A 7,871-nucleotide genomic window follows, 5' to 3' on the forward strand; every position below is an offset into this window, starting at 1 on the left:
TCTAAGTTTGCATTTTAACATTTGAGCATTTAAAAGTATTGGTCTGATGGGGAAGAGAGAGACCATGGGTGGCTCTAGATGGGGGTAAACAGGGGCCAGTGCCACTGAACAACTGGTCCTAGCCCCTGTATTGAAGACATAATACAAAATACATTTATGGAGATGAACTATTGAAAAGAAAATAAGCTGTTGCAATTTAACTTCAGACTCATGGGATTTCATGCGCTAGATCATGCGTCTACAAGCTGCATTTCCAGAATTGCGTGAGGTAATTTGGCTTTGTGGCTCACTTAAAGAGAGAAAACATTAACCTGACATGCTATAAAGTCTCTACTCCACCAAAAGTTTGGGCACTCACCTGCATGCAGCTACTAACTGTTGTTGCCTGTGTTAGGGTTATTCTTTATTAGTCATGTATATCACCCATCTGTTAAAGGTTTAGTCGAGGATGTTCTTTTTCCAATTGGATCATCTAAATAAGTGGTCCTCCTTAATGCCAATCATTCTGGTGATATGTTTACGTAAGGCCGTCCTACGTGCTCGTCCCCATTTTCACTTACCAGGTGGTGAGTCTGACATAGTGGAAAAAATTGCAAATCTTTTGGAAAGTAAGCTTGTGTGAACAATGCAAACAGCAACTTTTAAACAGAGCGTGCACGAGGAGAAATGGGTTTGTGCATGCCCTCGCATATGTTTAATAGGCGTTTCCTCTCAGGAGCAGATACAGGGTTGTGCAGGTGCATTTTGTTTTTTTAAGAGAAGAGGGCAGGACTTTACAAAAATTTGCGAAAATCTTCCACTATAGCTTTAATGTATTCAAGGATGAGGAATTTACCTTTTTTTAGTTATTTTTTGCATGAATAAATGAAGCCGTCATTTAATCTTGAGATGGCACACAGTTATGGCCAATAAATGCTTTCAGTCCTACAATGTACTGCCAGCTTGCTCAGAGTTTACCCTACTATTTGCTTGTTGCCAGCATGGATAAACCTCCTAACCCATTGAGAGTATCAAGACATTTCAAGTAAAGAAACTCAAGCCAAAGTCGAGTCACGAATGTTTACCGATAACCAAGTTAGGTCTAAAGTCATTAAATCAAAGTTTTGAGTCAAGTCATGAAGTCAGAGTCCTCACCTTTATCTGAAACTCTCCTATTCAGGTCACATCACATCACCACATCACCCATTTCAAGCAGACTCAAATTGACTACGAATGTGGAAGTGAGGTGGAGCTTTTATCACAAGTCATCATCTCAAATTTGATCATGTTCTGCTCAAGCTTCCCAATAAAGAAATATTGAAATATAATCCACATGCATTAGCAGAGAACTGCAGCCCTTAAGGTGTTGTGTGGTTTGAGTAAGAGACATAGGAGTAAAGCTGTGGATCTCCTCCATAGTTTTCCACTGCCTCTCTAACACAGACCCACCTACAAGGTTTATCTTAAAATCAAATCAGACGGCTCATGGGAAATTGAATTGTTTCTGTTCTATACCTAAGCTCTAGCCATCTTTACACCTAAACCACAGGGGTGATGGAAGAAAAGAATCTGACACATCTTCTATGCTGGTTGAAACAGCAGCTTGTATTGTTAAAAGGAAAACTCTAAGGTATTGAGGCTAGAAATGTACAATGCCAGAACTTTACAGAAGCAACACATAAAAGTAATGCCACACAGCAAGTTTTATATTTCTTTTTTTACCTTTATCTCTTTAAAAGGGTCCCAGAGGAATACCTAACTTCAGTTTCTACAGTTGACTGTTTAGAACCATAAATAATGTAGTGTAATTTAAAGGATGAAAAACAAACATTAAAACAAAAGGATTCATTTGAACCAAGCAGTGTATTTCTAGAGAGCCTCTCAGGATGAAGTACAGGCTCATTACAGAGGCCATTACCCATAGCAAAGGGTTTGTAGTCCAACAGTATCAGCTGAATTAAACATGCTCACCTCTATTATCTTCTTTAATGACCACCAAGATCATTACTGAACAAAGTTAAATGCTTTCACTCCGTATCTAAATAGTGAAGGACCTAATGAGTGGATGCAAAAATCAAGGTTTTATTCCGGCCCCAAAAAAAAAATCCCCACAAGGTTTCTTTCTTTGTCAGAGTGTAGAAATGAGATCAAATTGGGTTCATGTGTCAGCCTGCTGTCACACTCTGAAGCTGTGTGGTAACTTTTAAATTTTTCATTTTCAAAATCAGTTGTACATTTCATATATTTTCATTAGCCTGACTTTAAGCAGTGCACACATTTAGTTAACTTTATTTGTCAGGTTGTTTTTTGTCAAGATGCAATTGATTAATTTCTTTCTTCTTTGACTTGCCAGTTTGCTGGTGGAGGGCTGCAATGAACTCCAGCTTTCCTCAATAGGCTCTATGCACAACTCCACTACTTCCTGAATTTAAAGCAGCTCCTTTGTTTCCTGTCTTTCATGATTGGATGCACTGATTAATCCAGGTGTGTATGACCTAAGTAACTGGCCAGACACACCTGGATTAATCAGTTCGTCCAGTAATGAAAGACAGGAAACAAAGGAGCTGCTTTAAATTCAGGAAGTAGTGGAGCTGTGCATAGAGCCCATTGGTTGCAGGCTAATCAGCGGATCAAACCATTTGTAATGGGAAGGGAAATTTATTTATAATTTGTTTAAATATTCTTAGTTTGGGTAATTTTGTTAATTAGTTACATTTAAAAAGTGTTTAGTGTCTGGCCAGTATTTATCTGTTTAATTAAGTTTATTTGTTTATTAGTTTGTTAGTCAGTTACCCCCCCCTTGTGTGTCAACAGTGCTCTGATCAGCCACTATTTAAGTTTCCCTCATGTCCTGTTTGTTAGGTCAGTTTGTTCTTGAGTTCTTCTTCTTGAGTTCTGGTTTTATGGCTGGTTTGTAGAAATTCCCTTACAGTCCAATATAAATATAGATCTTTTTTTTTTAGCTTATCCTCATTCATCCTGAGCTTTGAGCTGCAATGTAAAGTCATGCCATTACTCTGAAAAACAAAGTATCTACAGGTTTCCATTTAATTTAAAAGGTAGACTTAATAAATGTTGAGATCAATGCGAAATTAAAAGTCACAAACTGAAATATCATACCTTTAAAGAATATTATAAAAAAATATGACCGACTAAACTTCCCAACCAAATCTGAAGCAGTTTGCCTGATTGGATAAATCCAATAGTGTTCTCTGTGATTAGCCTTTCCAGAATATTTGAGCCTGGAAGCGGGAAAAAGAAGAACCTTTAACCTATTTTTCTGTCATGATGTCGGCCTTTTGGAAAAGCCCCGTCTGAGTGCCAGAATTATTTATGAGCAAGCGTCAAAGGCGAGGTCATAGTCACACCAAGCATGGTGTTTTTTACTCCTTTGTTTATTAAAGACAACCATCAGAAACAACACAGACGAGTTGGTTAGTTTAAACTTTTCTATGCTTCTATGTAAACAACATCTGACAAAGCAGATGGAGAAATATTACCTTAGGCTTAAGCATTTGCAAACTTTTAAAAGTGCTTATCTTTTCTCAAACTTCATAAACTACATCAGACACACAAGTTATACAACCACTGCAGAACTGAGTAATAATCCAGCACAGTTGGGACCATAAAACAGAGGGCTTATTCTCTGCAACAATCTGTTTCTATGTTTCTTGCCCAATCCGATGCGACGGTGGGGGGAGCCCCTGTGGTTCAGAGTTACTGGGTCGGCTAGCAGTCACAGAAAGGTGGTTCAGCACACACCAGTTTCTTCCTGATTTCTCACATACTGACCATGGCGCTGTCCTATGAAGGGTGGTGGCTAAAATTAGCAGAACACATGAGGGAGACAGCCTGGGGGATGAAACAAACTGCAATGCGGTAGCTCAGGGAAGGAGGTTCAGTTAGTTATTATGCGTAGTAGAGTTTCACAATAGACAAACGTCAGCTATTGCTTAATGACTACAAAAAACGAAACATCTTTTGAATCAAATCAGTCCTTTGGAGAAGGAATTTCCCCATTTAATTTGTTATGCAATAGAATAAATAATCCTTTAGAAAAGAAAGAAAGAAATTGAATTTTATTGATCTCACAATGGAGAAATTAACTCTGCATTCAACCCATCCCCTTGGGAAGCAGTGGGCTGCCAATATGCAGCGCCCAGGGAGCAGTGTCTGGTTAAGGGTCTAGCTCAGAGACCCAGAGGGCAGGCTGCGGGGATCAAACCGGGTACTTGCATTCTTCTCAGAAGACAAGCAGACTGCTCTAACCACTAGGCCAATACTCCCCCACATAGTTCTTCAAGTACTTTTGCTTAGTTTTGGCCAATGTAACAACAAACTGTAAAGGAAGTTAAAGTAGAACTGTATAACATCACATAGTTTGACACAAAACTCAAAACTGTAGGAAAAAACTCAAATGCACAAGTACAAATACCCCCACAAACAGGTGGAATCATTTTAGTCCGTTCTGCCCTCTATAGGTGAGTGTGCGCACATTTCTTAGCAAAAGACTCCATAAATGATTGTGCAGCAGTGTCTGCTCTCTGAAGATAACGGTGGGTCTTTTATCGGTCAGCGTGTACACAGACTACACAGGCACCCAGTGGGATTAGGGGCCACTTTCTGTGTAAGGATGCGTGTCAGTGTGGTAGTCAAGCAGACAAAAGGATCTATCTGATTTGAAGGTTTATGTTGTAAGGTCACTTTCCATTTCTCTGGAGATGCTCTTGATTTTCAGGTCATTAAACAAAAGAGGATTGGGGGAGATCACTGCAAACTGCATGGCTGAAACAGGCTTATCAGGTTTGTTAACTTACATTTAGAATTTGGAGCATCATAAAATGACAAGGGACAAATGAAAAAAAAAAAAAATCTACTAAATTTAAAAACCTGTTTAACTGCCCAAATATCAACACAAAAAGGTACAGTTAATGTCAAATTTTGAATTTTTCAAATGTAAAACCTTCAGCAAGGAAAACCTGAATAGAATCAGAGAAAAAAAATAAAATAGCTTATCTTTTGCCTTAAACACTTAGGATCAAGTGTATTGATACAGTGTACTTGCATTTCCATCTATGGATTTTAGATTCTGCAAATCCAAGATCAGGTGATGGAAATAATATGGGATTAAAGGAGGAAAACTCAGACAAAACTTTACTTCTCAGAAAAGCCTAAAGAACCAGCTCTAGAAATGCAAAGATTAGATTTTGCTGATTGTTCTCACAATCAGCCACACAGTGGCAGCATTGCACATTAGACGGATGAAACACTGCAGAGGGTTTTGTTTATTCTTCCACAGCATATGCACTTTTGATGAGAGAATATAAGTTGAAAAATGGCAAGAATTCATATTTACACCGCTGGATCCTACCAAGGTTTTAAATAGTGTTTCTAGATGCAGACAAGAAGAAATAAGAGAAAAAAATAAATCAATAAAAAGTTGAGCGATCAATTTAGGTCAAAAAAATTAAACAGGCTTCTATCTAAAAAGAAAACTGAAACTTCCTAAAATAAACATAAAAAAATAAAATTTAGAAATGAGTAGATGCACTGTTCTTAAGCATTTTAAAAATTTGTGGAAGATGGTTTCACAGAGACCATTAGCCATCTGTAAATTACGCATGTCTATTTTTGTAAACTTCCCTTGTCATCCAACCTTGAATGCTGTCAACTGAATTTATACCAGGAGAACATGCAGGGTGGTCCATAAGAATGATATTTTTCTGGGAGAACATCTTTGTCAGGCAGGCAAGACGACATTTGTTTGTTTTTTTAATCATCAGTTACTAAAACACATTTTCCACCTTTCCCATATTTGGTGCTCCAGCACCAACTGCAAAAAGGTAATTTTGTACCGATGAAGTCTTCTTTCACAGATGCATCTTAAGGCAGTGGGTCTGCTGTTGGCACCAGTGACGAGCTTAATCACGCTGTATTAACAGACAGCCAATTGGATCTTCTGGCTCAGGGAAGTTTAAATGAACTTGTGAATTTATCTGGGTCTACCACTTGACTTTATTTTTCCCATAACCCTCAGGATCTTTTAAGTTTAAAATGGTTAAAATGTACTGTGTCAAACCTCAACAGCATTGGCATGCTGTGAGAGGTATTACTTATGCAGAACCCCTTTTTTTGCCTTTGCCATTAAATTATCAAGGCAGTGCTGATATACCTGACAAAAAATGACAATCCACTTTCTAGCAAATATTTAGACATAAATGCTGTTGTCTTAGACTTTGGAAGATCTAAACAACAGCCTATTTCAGTTTACTGGTTGTTAGCAGTAAATTGCTTACTCGCCTTTTTTGCCTCACTCCCATTTGTTCTTTTTTGTATTTGGAAGATCCAACAGTATAAAATCTTGAAAACTGGAGTTTAATTTTTGATGAGGAGTGTATGAATTAACCAATGATAGAGTCCAGAAGATTTATTTGAGTCTTGTTTGATGCATACTGAGTTACTTTTAGACTAACCCTAATGATCATGGTGGACTCATCCCAATTGCATGTTTGCATGCTCCACATGTCATATTCTCTAGATGATTCAGAGATATTTTTAGTATTTTGTTGTTGGAAATCTATATTAATCACTGGCACCTAACCTGTAGGACGTGGACCTTTGGAGGAACTGGTTTCCAGAAAAGGCTTATGAGCCATTCGCCGCCTGGGACAAGACAGACAGACATACCCTCCAGTTGGCTGCTCTTGCCTTCACATATGGCCTTCATGGTGTTGAGTAATAACACAATTTCATCAAGGAGTTCTTAGTAAAGCCCTTCTGTTAGATTGTGGATATTTGTTTACACTGGTGTTCCGGCAGCTTTTTCATTTTCTTATTTCCTGATCATTTATCCCCATTTTCAGCTAATTTCGAGATCCATTTTTAAAGTGTAGAATAATTTAACGATATGCATGTGCCAATCTGAACAACAAATCCAAATACCCTTTCCTTAAATCCAATTCATCGCATCAGGGATTTCTTCCCAAGCTATTTTAAAAATGTTATTCATCCATGTACCTTTCATCATTTACATGTTTTACCTTAATTCAGCAGGTAAAATACTGTATGCTTCAGCTATATTCTGTGGAAAGCATTTGATTATTTTAGAATATGACATATTAAAGACAGTCGATAAATACAGATGTATTTGTTCCATAATTTCCCAAACCTACAAACCAAATAAAAGCTAATTCTACTGGTTAGATTTATAGACATTTTTTAGGTAGTGTCCTGAAAACAATGTGGGCTACATTAATAATTGGCAATCCTTTTGGGGAAAGCGTGGTCTGATTCGGAGAGATGGCATCCATCCCACTTTCTAGGAATCTGGCTGAATTTATTGCTCCTCCAAAACCCATGTTCCCAATCGCTAGAGTTATTAGACAGTGTTGTGCCATATGCCATGATCATACTTTTTGGTGGGAACCAGTGTCCATATTTTATCCTGATAGGATGACCAGGGAAGAAAACGTAGCTTTGGTGAATAACAGCTGGGGGACTTCAGCAGCCCCCCTGTTTTCAGCAAAAGCAGCCACCAGCAAGTCACATGGGAGACACCAGAGGTGTGAAAACCTACCCCCTCCCTGTGAAGACAGAGAAAACCACAGAGCACACAGGATTCTGCCTCTTTTTGCTCTTTTGCTCTTCTGCTCCAGCACCTCTCTCCTGGTCCCTTCTGCTCCTGCGCTCAAAGCTGGGGCCCACTGTGGCCCACAGTGGAGATGCGGGCCCCAGGGGAACCAGATCCCCAGAACCATCAAGGATGAGTCAGAACTCTTCAGAACCTAACTGCTGCAAACAGAACTTTTGCAACAAATTTCTCTTGAGTAGGGTTGTCAAAAGTATCGAAACTCAAAAAAGTATCGATACTGAAATGTTGTATCCGGATACAA

The 7,871-nt window shown here is 38.5% G+C and overlaps 1 protein-coding gene across 1 annotated transcript in view; it reads right to left on the minus strand.

Moving 5' to 3' along the window:
* The window catches only part of LOC107099195 (Kv channel-interacting protein 4-like), a 201,721-nt gene that overhangs the window by 185,532 nt on the left and 8,318 nt on the right, over window positions 1-7,871 (minus strand). The gene's annotated exons all lie outside the window — the stretch shown is intronic.

Source organism: Cyprinodon variegatus, unplaced genomic scaffold (assembly GCF_000732505.1).
Source record: "Cyprinodon variegatus isolate N-32 unplaced genomic scaffold, C_variegatus-1.0 Scaffold845, whole genome shotgun sequence".
NCBI classification, from domain to species: domain Eukaryota; kingdom Metazoa; phylum Chordata; class Actinopteri; order Cyprinodontiformes; family Cyprinodontidae; genus Cyprinodon; species Cyprinodon variegatus.